The sequence below is a fragment of the Hylobates moloch genome, unplaced genomic scaffold (assembly GCF_009828535.3).
Source record: "Hylobates moloch isolate HMO894 unplaced genomic scaffold, HMol_V3 SCAFFOLD_21, whole genome shotgun sequence".
Classification (NCBI taxonomy): domain Eukaryota; kingdom Metazoa; phylum Chordata; class Mammalia; order Primates; family Hylobatidae; genus Hylobates; species Hylobates moloch.
Window position 1 is genome coordinate 12,788,133 of NW_026652296.1, and position 10,764 is coordinate 12,798,896.

Sequence of the window (10,764 nt, forward strand, 5' to 3'; positions counted from 1 at the left end):
AAACTGTCTTCAGTACACAAGCACCATCCTGCCTCAGGAACATGACGTTGCATCCAGACGTGGTACCAAGCTGTGTGCCTCCCAGTCTAGCAGAGGCTTCAAAGCCATCAAGCCCAAACCCCGCTATGCTCCATGTGCACTGAGCCATCCCTACACAGTGTGGGAGACAACTTAGTGTGGGGCCACGGTATGGGTTAACCTGGCTGCTCTCTGGCTGGCTACAGTCTGCCAAAGTAATAAGCAGCAGTGAGAAGTTAAGTAAACATCACGATGTAATTAAGTTGCTATGGCAGTAAATCTTAATGACTCAGGTTCAGAAAAGGAGTGGCTCTCAACCAGGGGCAGTTTCTCCCTCCAGGGACACTTGCTAATGTCTGGACACAGTTTTGGTTGTCACAACTAGGTAAGGGCGTAACTGGCATTTACTGAGTAGAGGCCAGAGATGCTGCTAAGCATCCCACAATGCGCAGGACAGTCCCACAACAGAGATTGCCCAGCCCTAAATGTCAATAATGCTGAGGTTCAGAAACCTCGACACAGCAGCAGCAATGGCTGGTGCTTGTTGGAGGAGGAGGGTGGCTTAATTAGAGTCTTGAAGGACCATGAAAGTTAGAAGAGCAGGCAGGAGAGGGAAGTCATCCAGGAGGGGTCCCAGCACAAGCAAGGATGGGAGGGAAGAATGTCTGAGGGGCAGTGAGCAGGCTAGCTCAGCTGGAGGGATGTTTGTGCAGGTGATGTGTGGAGGGCGTGTGGGGTTTGCTCTCCAGGCCTAAGCAAATCCTTGGGCTTCCACTGAGAAACTCCCCATCCCTGTCCTTGTGGTGAGGAGGGACTTTCAGCCAAATGACAACACTGTCCCCGAGTCCAGGGGCTAACATATGGCCAAGACAGGACAATCCTGTCCTCCTGTGGGGACCTGAATCGTGAACAGTGACACATGAGTGGATTCACCCTGATGGCCACGCAGAGGACCCAGGAGCTGCCCTGATGCCCCCAAGCCCCGTGAATCTGGCTCTTCACATTTAATTTTCCTACAAACCTACCCCATTTCTTCCCATAAATGTCTTCAAAAAATTAAATCAAGGAATCCAGAGTCGGTTTCCATTGCTTGCACTCAAAGTTGGATGGGGGTCTGTGGCTTGGGTCTTCCTCTGCTTCCTGCCACATACCTTCTAGTGCCTGGACCCTGACTGTGGGGACAGTGGAGTCTGCCGAGCAGATAAACACTCCACTGAATTATAGGGCTGTGGTGTGTTGTGCACTGATGTCTGCAAGACACACACACACACACACACACACACAGAGGAGAGAGGACACATAGGGACAGCCAGGTTCACAGCAGACACTGAGCAACCACTCTCCTTTCTTCCTTGGTAACAGAGCCACACGTTTGTTCACCTCTCCAGTAGAAAACAATGTGCTGAAGGAAGGTGGCCCTGCCTCAGCCCTAAGTGGGAGCAACGTGATTGGTCAGTGGTTCAAGGCCAATCACAGTAATCCTCTCCCCTTCTCTTGTGATTGGTTTGAGAGTAGGCCTGTCATCCAGTTCTATTAATAGCTAATGGGACCTAAGGGCCATCTACTAGAGGCTTCTGGGAAAGATTTCCCAAGCCACACAGGAGAAAAATCTCCCAGCTGTCCTTCCCTTCCTCTGTTCTGGACACAGGCTGGTGATGCTGGAGCCATGACGGCCACCGGAAACCCCAAGGCGAAGACCAGAGGATCCCAAAGATGCAGACAGAGACCTCCTAGAGCTAGAGAGTAAGCCAAATTGGAGTTGCCTTTTCTGGACTTTTTGTTAAGTGAGTTTAAAAAAAAATGCCTTTGTAATTCAAGCCTGTGCTTCTAGAACTTTAATATTCAATAGCCGTTTCAACAAATAGTGTCAGAAAAAAAATCGGACATACATAGACAAAAAATTAATCACACCCTAGCTGTCATACGTGATACAAAAATTAACTCAAAAATGGATTTTGGACTCATAATGTAACATGTAAAACTATTAAGCTTTTTAAAAAATTCTTAGGAGAAAATCTTCAGGACCCAGGGCTAGAAGGAGAGTTCTTAGACTTGACACAGAAAACACAATGCACAAAAGGAAAAATTGATCAGTTGGGCCTCAGTAAAATTTAATACTTTTGCACTGCGAAAGGCCTTGTGAAGAGGATGAAAAGACAAGCTATGTACTAGGAGAAAATATTTTCAAACCACTTATCCTACAAAGGGTTTAATGCCTAGAATAATATAAAGAATTATTAAAACTCAACAGTAAAAAAAAAATCCATTTAGGAAATGAGCAAAAGACATGAACAGCTATTTCACCAGTGGTGATATGTGAATGGCAAGTAAATACACAAAAAGATGTTCAACATCATTATCCATAAGGAAAATGCAAATTAAAATCACTAAATACCCACATGAAAGTGGCTAAAATAAAAAATAGTGATAACAGTAAATGATGGCAAGGGTATAGAAAAATTGGATTGCTCATACAATACATTGCTGATACACAGAGGCTCTGGAAAACAGTTCAGCAGTTTCTTCCAAAAATTAGACATGTGCTTACCACATAACCCAGCATTTGCACTCTTGGGCATTTGTCCCACAGAAATGAAAACTTGTATTCAGACAAAAATTTATATACGAATAATCATAGCAACTTTGCTGATAATAGTGAAAAATTGGAAAACAACCCAAATGTCCTTCAATGAATGAGTTAAACAAACTGGTGCATCTCTACTATGAAATACTATTCAGCCATGAAAAGGAGCAAGCTATTAATACCTGTGATGGCACGGATGAATCGCCAGGGAATTAAGCTCAGTGAAAAAAAGCCAATCTCAAAAGGTTATGCACTATATAATCTCACTTAGGTATCTTTTTTTTTTTTTTTGAGGCTGAGTCTTGCTCTATAGCCCAGGCTGGAGTGTAGTGGTGCAATCTCGGCTCACTGCAACCTCCACCTCCCAGGTTCAAGCGATTCTCCTGCGTCAGCCTCCCAAGTAGCTGGGATTACAGGCGCCTGCCATCACACCTGGCTAATTTTTGTATTTTTCGTAGAGACGGGGTTTCGCCATGTTGGCCAGGCTGGTCTTGAACTCCTGACCTCAAGCAATCCACCCACCTCAGCCTCCCAAAGTGCTGGGATCACAGGCGTGAGCCACCACGCCCAGCCACTATAGCATTCTTTAAATGACAAAATTATCAGCAGAATAGTGGTTTCCAGGCATTAGGAGTAAAGGAAGGAAGGAGAAGAGTATAGCTATGTAGGAAAACAACCTTTTGTGTGGCAAGAGTGACACCATCTTGAAGCAAAACCGCCATGATGACCGGTGTTTGACTCTTGCATACTAAGGTGCTCTCATAGTGTAGATAACCTCTCATAAAGGGAATTGAACAATGAGAAGACTTGGACACGGGGTGGGGAACATCACACACCAGACCTGTCATGGGGTGGGGGGAGGGGGGAGGGATAGCATTAGGAGATATACCTGATGTAAATGACGAGTTAACAGGTGCAGCACACCAACATGGCACATGTATACATATGTAACAAACCTGCATGTTGTGCACGTGAACCTAGAACTTAAAGTATAATAAAAAGAAAAAGAAACAATGCCTATAGCATAGGTAACCCCTCATAAATATGTTTATCTAACCTCCTCAGTGGTCACAAGTGTCACAGTCTGAGGTGTGAGTAGTTGCACGTATTTTACAAAAACAAAAGCTTCCTATCTAAAGGATATTTTCTGGAGAGTGGGTGTAGGGCTCCACAGTTTGGCAGCCACCTGAGATATCGCTTTAGTAGGTCCCTACTAAATGTTTCTTTCATAGAAGCTGGATTGGTCAGCTTCTTTCTTCAGCCTCTCAGTTCGCTGGGCCTTTGGGGAAAGGTTTCCATAGACCTGCTCTTCATGGAACAAGCTATAAAAGGACAGCGTGAGGAATGGTTAGGAAGGAACTGTTTTGAATCTTAATGGTGGTGGTCACACGAATCCAAATATATAATAAACTTTCAAAGAACTAAATACACACTAATTAGTGCATATAAAACTGGTGAAATCTGGGTCAGATAGATGGATTGTATCAGAGTCAATATTCTGGTTGTGAAACTTCACTATAATTAGGAAGATGATATTATTGGGGGGAAATGAGTGAAGTGCATGTGAGATTTTTCATATGTCTTACAATCACCTGTGAATCTAAAATTATGTAGCCAAATTGCACTAAATTTTTTGTGGCTCCATGAATTAATGTGGAGAACCCATTTCCTGAACTGCACGAAGGCAGCTAAATAATATATATTACATATCAGAAATCAATTCCTTTTGGTATCGTGATTTTTTTTTCAAACAGGAAAACGTAGTGGGGGCATTGGGGAAGCTTTGGAATTAATATATAATTAGATATTTAGCCAGGTAGAAAGCTTAAACGAAATAAACGTGACTCTAAGTAATTAAAAATTTTAATATGCATATGAATCACCTGGGTAATCTTGTTAAAAAAAGAAAAGCAGATTCTGATTCAGTAAGTGTTGGGTATTACCTGAGATTCTGCATTTCTAATGAACTGATATTGCTGGTTCATGGACCCCAATTTAGGTAGCAAGAAAATAGGACACTTTTAGCTGCATATTCTGTTAGTTGCTGCCAAATGCATCCTAACTCTTTTGACCATTTGCATATTAGCCCCGCCCACTGGAGGAGCCCAGCGGCTTATCTTCCCACCAATCAGATTCATCCTCCACCTGTGGGAGGAGCCAAGAGACAAGTGGTGGGGAGAAGGCCGTCCTTTTTCCAAAAGGCAAGAGCGCTTCCCTGTGTTGTGAGCCTGGGTGAGAGAGAGACCGAGGAGGATGGAGGTACAGCCAGATGGCAGGGACAGATGCTGATTTGGGGATGTTCTGGGTCTTCGGTTGCCTCTTTATGGTCTGTTTATGAAACCCAGACGCCCTTTCAGTAAGAAGCAATTCTGCCATGTTTATTTTTTGAGGGGGAAAGAAGCCACAAAACCCAAATATTTACATCCATCGTGCAATCTTCTCCAGTTTCCAGGCACATCTTCCTTTTCTATATCTTGGAGAGCATTTCAAGCCTCCTGGAATTGTTCTTCAAGGAGGGGCCTCAGGGCCACTGCTACAGGGTAACTCACTGAGCCACCAGGAGGCCTGGGCTTCCTTCCTGGAATCAGGGATCCCATGTGAAGTTGAGAGCTTCAAGCGGGTCTTCTAGGGAGGTCAAGAGGCAGCGGGAGTATTGGAAATGGCTCTGCCACTTGCATGCTCTGTGTCCTTGGGTGAATGATTTGGCCTCTCTGAAAACCAGTTTCTTCCCCTGCGAATGGTAGGAGTTGCATCAGGTGATTTCTTAGGATCCTCCCTGCTCTAAGTGTTTCTTGGTCTCGAAATTCTCATTAAACAGGACTTAGCTTAGGTTAGTGCTCTCCATCTTGACTGCATATTTGAGTCACCTGAGGGACACTAAAGATACTAAACCCAGATGTTCTGATCTGATAGATCTGGGGTCCAATGTGGCATCAGAAATATTTAAAACTTCCCAGGTGTCACTAACATATAGCCAGGGTTGAAAGCCACTGGGCTACGCCTGATTTTACAGAAGAGGAAACTGGGCTCACATCTCTGGTCAGCAGGTCAGCCACCTGTGGAATCCAGCGACTCCCGCTTGCAGGTGTGGGACCTCACTGCCACCCTCTGCAGTGCAGCGCATCCCTAGGACCTGGGGAACATTGCACCTTTCCATTCTTCAGTAATCTTCTCCTCCATCTCTTTCCCTCTCCGCTCCACCCCTCCCTCCAATGAGCTAAATCTTTCTCAAGTAGCTCCTGCCTCTGTCCTGTGAAAGTCCCTGCCAGGAGGAGTCGCCACACCTGTTTACCTCCTTGAACTAGAAGGAAGGAGGGAAATACAGGCAGAGACATGCAGAACTCAGGGTGTCCCATGTTACTCTGCCTCCCACCCAAAGCACCTTGTCCAGGTTTGTCACAGGACAAGGGGAAGCTGCTGTGAGGACACTGAGAGTGATGGAAAAGTTGAAAAAGAAAGAGGAGAGAAATAGCACATCTGTATTTAGACATTATCCCTGGATGCTTCTTTGCATGTTGGGAAAGGCTCACTACAATCTAGTCATGTTTAGCCCTTTAGGAGCCCTGGGGTACTGAGTCCAGAGCCAGCACTGGGGGCTTTTCTCCCAGCCCCTTTTCAAAGTCATGTTGACCTTTGATCATCTCCTGCCCCAGGAGAGCGCTGCAGCCACTGCAGACAGCATGAGATGCTTCTCTATGTGGGCCCAGCTTCACTCTTCTGTGCTCCTGATGATGGAGGACAGAAAGTGGTTCTTCCTTCCTGGCAAGCATTTCCAGTCTCTGAAGACTCTCTGGGGAAAGAACACCAAGGGGGAGAGGCTTCCTAAGTCCCTTCACTGGGGGCTTATCTGTGACCGACGTTCCTGGGGAGACATACATTTCATCAGTCACTTTCCATCTCACTCCACTCTCCCTCCTCTCTGCAAGCTTACACTGCAGCCTGATGGAATTACATACAGTGCCTTGCATATGCCAAGGTTCTTCCACCTCTAGTCATGCTGTTTCCTGTCCTGGAACCCCCTTCCCAACTCGATCCTGCTGAGCAGCCTGGATCTGTGTACAGGATGCTCCCCAGAGTCACCCAGACACAGGGGAAGCTGGGGTGTTTATTACTCGCCCCTCAGTCACGGGTGCAGGCCTGCTCCTAGGTCACTCACCCCCCAGCATCTCCAATGCCAGGCAGCCCAGAGAGCCACTTTCCTGTCCAAGAAACCCTTAGAGAACCTTCCCAGGAGGAGCGAATGTCCACCTTCTGTGGCATCATCCTGGGGCACTCCTTCTGGGGGGAACCCCAGTCCCTCCTGCCCTTCCACCTAGACTCCTCCTGTCTCCTGGGTGAAAACTGGAGCCCGGGTTCCAGCTCTGCTGTGTTTCTCAGACTCTGGTGAGTGTCAGAATCTTCTGGAGGCCTTGTTAAAACTCCGATGGCTGGGCCCACTCTGAGGTTCCGATTCAGGAGGTCTCAGCAGAGCCCGAGAGCTGGCTTTCCCAGCAGGGCCCCGGGGTGCTGATGCTGCTGCCCCTAGGACCACCCCTGAGAGCCCTGGCTGTCCACCGGAGCCTGCCCACCTGGAGACAGTGACCACAGGCTACGGGTCACCCCTCACTGCTTCACTCCACGCCCTCTCCTGTGACCTCATCTCCCACTTCCCCCTCGGTCACGTGGCTCCAGCCACACCCACCTCCCTGCTGTTCCTCACCCAGGATCACCAAGGTCTCTCCTGCCCCGGGGCCTGTGCACCTGCTGTGCCTCTGCTTGGGGTGCTCTTCCCAGGGCTCGCTCACCTCCTCAGAGAGGCCTCCTGACCCCTGACACAGCCTGGCCCTTCACCTCTATCGTCCTTTAGAACAGCCCCCACCTCCCGCACATCATGCAGTTGCAGGTTCAATGGCTACTGCTTGTCCGCCAGACTCGAAAGTAACCTCGCAGTGGGCGGTGGGCGGTGGGCAGGGGGCAGGGGTGCGTTGTTTTGTTCCCTGCCCTGTCCCAGCAGCCAGAGCAGTGCCTGGCAGGGGTGGGTACACACCTGTTAGCAAGTGACTCCAATGCAGGGACCGTTCTCTCTGATCTCTAAATCCACCTTTCTTACGTTGTAGTAACAATATTGAATGTTGTTCCATACATCATCCATTTTCTTTTTTGACTTTTAGATCATAGCGCCTTAGAGAACAACTGGGCAAAAAATGGACTTTCAGACACGGCAGGTGCCCAGGTCCAGCCCCTACCCTGTGGCCCTTCAGGGACTGCACTCATTTATTTTTCTCTTTTCTAGCTCTCTGCGAGCCAGCAGCTCTCTCCTGGCTTTAATTTTCATCCATTTAAGTTGAAAAAAAAATCAAAACAAATGAAACGCACTTAAGAGAAAGCCTTGAGGAGTTAGTGAGCCACCTGAAGTGAACGGACTCCTTTCGAGGAGCTGTCAATTATTTATTGGGCCATGATATGTTCCTGGCACCACCAAGACGGAGAGGAGACAGGGCCCCTGCCCTGAGGCATCCCAAAGAAGAAGGGAGCATTTGTGAAACGAAAAAATGTCCCAGATGATAAGACAGTTACATGTCACACCTCAAGGCTGCTCTATGCTTTTATTATACTTTTACTCTTAAGGATGTTCATTTATTTTTATTTTAAAAAGTAATTGAAAAGTTTATAAAATATTCCTAGAAAATAGAGAAAAAAATAAAATCTAACTCCAGTGTTTTTAATGCACATAAAAAATCTACTTGGTTTATAAAATTAAGATTTATTCTAAATGTTGAATTTAGTTAGTTTGGAAGTTTTGCTAATTTATTCATCAGTTTCTGCCTCGAGTTTTCTTCACATTATACCATGTGCGTTTCTTTAGGCCATCAAGCAGCCTTCAAAGACATAAATTTCATTAGTTACAATGTATTTCATATAGATATACGATAACTGCCTTCACCAATCTTGTATTTCTGGACAATACAATTTTTACTTTTTTCTTGTTTTCTTTTTGGTTATTATAATCAATATTGCTGTGAATATGCTTAGTTTAGAAAGCCTTGACTCGCTGTTATTATAATTTCAGTTTATAATCAGGAAGAGGGAAAGCCTAACTCTAAGGTTGAAACTAAATTTTAAAGCTAGTTACACAGCCTCTCTGAGCTTTGCTGTCCTCTTCTGTCCTATGGTAAGAATGATACTGAGGTCCTAGGGAGCTGTGAACCATATGCTGAGCAGCCCAACACAGCTGAGCAGCCCAGCCAGAACCCCCTAGGGAAGCCGTGAGAGGTCAGCATCTCCCGTCTCCTTCCCTCTTGACTCCTAATAGGCTGGGACAGAACTTTGCCCTCCCTTCTTCCTGTCCAAAAGACGCACAATGATAATGATGCTGATGGTTATTTAGTAAGAAACTTCCCAACAGGAACAGTCATCAGGCGGGGGCACAGTTGGATTCTCTCCAGTGAAGATGTCAGGGTGGACAGAAATGTCAGCGTGATCCAAAGAGGACACAAACACTCTGGCTATTTTATCGTCACCATAGAAAGGCCAGCTCTAGGTTTGACGAATGTTTAGTGAAAGAAAGTTCACAAAAGTCAAAAAGAAACCGACATAATGATGGCCACACAGGCTTTCTCTGCATCAGAAGAACTCAATGGGTCCTTGCATGTCTGATTAGAGAAAAACAAAACAAACAAGCAAAAGCTCCTCCGATGCACAGAGTTAGCGCTCCACTGAACTAGACCAGAAGAGCTTGTCCTGCCCCTTGGGAACAGGGGCCAACATGATGTGGTGGGCAAGGACCCATCATCTGACATGAAGGTGCCTCGGGGGCAATGGAAAGCATGGTGTGTCCGGAGAAGATGGCCCTGACGGCAGGTGCATTTGGGTGCTAGTGAGCACTGCAGCATGTTGGGTCTCTAGTTTTGTATCAGTCAGCTACTCTCACAATCACACTGTGTAACAAACCACCCCAAACTCACTTACAAACAATAGTATTTATTTCTCACTCTCATGTCCACAGGTCTGATGGGGTTCATCACGTCTGAGCCAGGACTGGCTTTTCTTGGCTGCAAGCTGAGAACTGGGTTCAGGTCTGCTGTACTGAGGGCCTCCCATCTTCCTTGGACCAGGGACAACCAGAGGCATATTCATCTCATGATGGAAGGCAGGAGAACAAGCAGGCAAGACCCGCTGTGCTAGCACATGCCACCTCTTTGCCCACGTCACACCTGCTGATGTCCCATTGGCCAATGCAAGTCACACAACCAAAGCCAACATCAACAGGACAAGGAAACAGACTCCGCCTCTAGATGCACAGACTACAGAGTCACGGACAGAGGACACGGATCCAGAGAAGGAAGATGGAGAATGTGAACAATGACCCTCAATAACACAACCTCCCACAGGTTTCCAAATCCCCAACCCAGGCATATATTCAAGGAAATGGAATCATGGGTTCAGGGTTTTAGAGCAAGCAATTTCTGCTCTCCCTGCCTAGTTTCCACGCCCTTAACACAGGGGCAGTGATGTCACATCAAATCATATCTTATAAGTTTGTGATGATGTTTCAACAACTAAGCACCAGAAAAATGCTTAGGGCAGGGCCAGGTAGGAGGGGCAGAAGCCAGTAGTAACTTAACATCACTGCTAACCCGCAAAGTTCTGGGAATTTCTTTGAATGTCTAATTACAGAACCATGTCCCCAACAATTAACATTGCTTTTGCTTTTTTTTTTTTTTTGAATCTGAGAAAATACTAATTGTCACAGCGTAGAATATTTATCTCAAGAGCATATAGAAGTTAAGGGCTCTTTGGAGTCACAGTGCTGGGTTTGGGTCTCATTCCTCCTACCTCCCTCTCTGAGCCTCGGTTTCTCATCTGTAGAATGGGTACAATCCCAACCTCATGTGTTTGTGGCAGTCAGGGTTAAAGGGGCTAATGATTCTAAAGTGTTCCGCGCAGGCCTGGCAGGTGCTGAGCAACCTTGGGCCGTAGCGAGAGCACTGACTTGGGAGTCAGGAGCTGGGACCTCAGGTCCTATTCCCGGGGGATCTGGGAGAAGTCCCTTGGCTTCCCTGAGCCTCATCCGCCCCACATGCTAGTGAGGTGGCTGGACCAGTCAGGTCAAGGACGTCCCTGCTGCTGTCTAACTTCCCCTTACTCCCTGTTCAACAAAGAGCAGGTGCTGGGCCTGACCA

The 10,764-nt window shown here is 46.7% G+C and overlaps 1 long non-coding RNA gene across 1 annotated transcript; it reads left to right on the plus strand.

Moving 5' to 3' along the window:
* Positions 1-303: 303 nt before the first annotated feature.
* Positions 304-10,272, plus strand: LOC116461257 (uncharacterized). Its single transcript, XR_004246025.1, has 3 exons — positions 304-403; positions 1,667-1,802; positions 9,588-10,272. It is a non-coding gene; the product is annotated as an uncharacterized LOC116461257 (long non-coding RNA).
* The last annotated feature ends 492 nt before the right edge of the window (positions 10,273-10,764 follow it).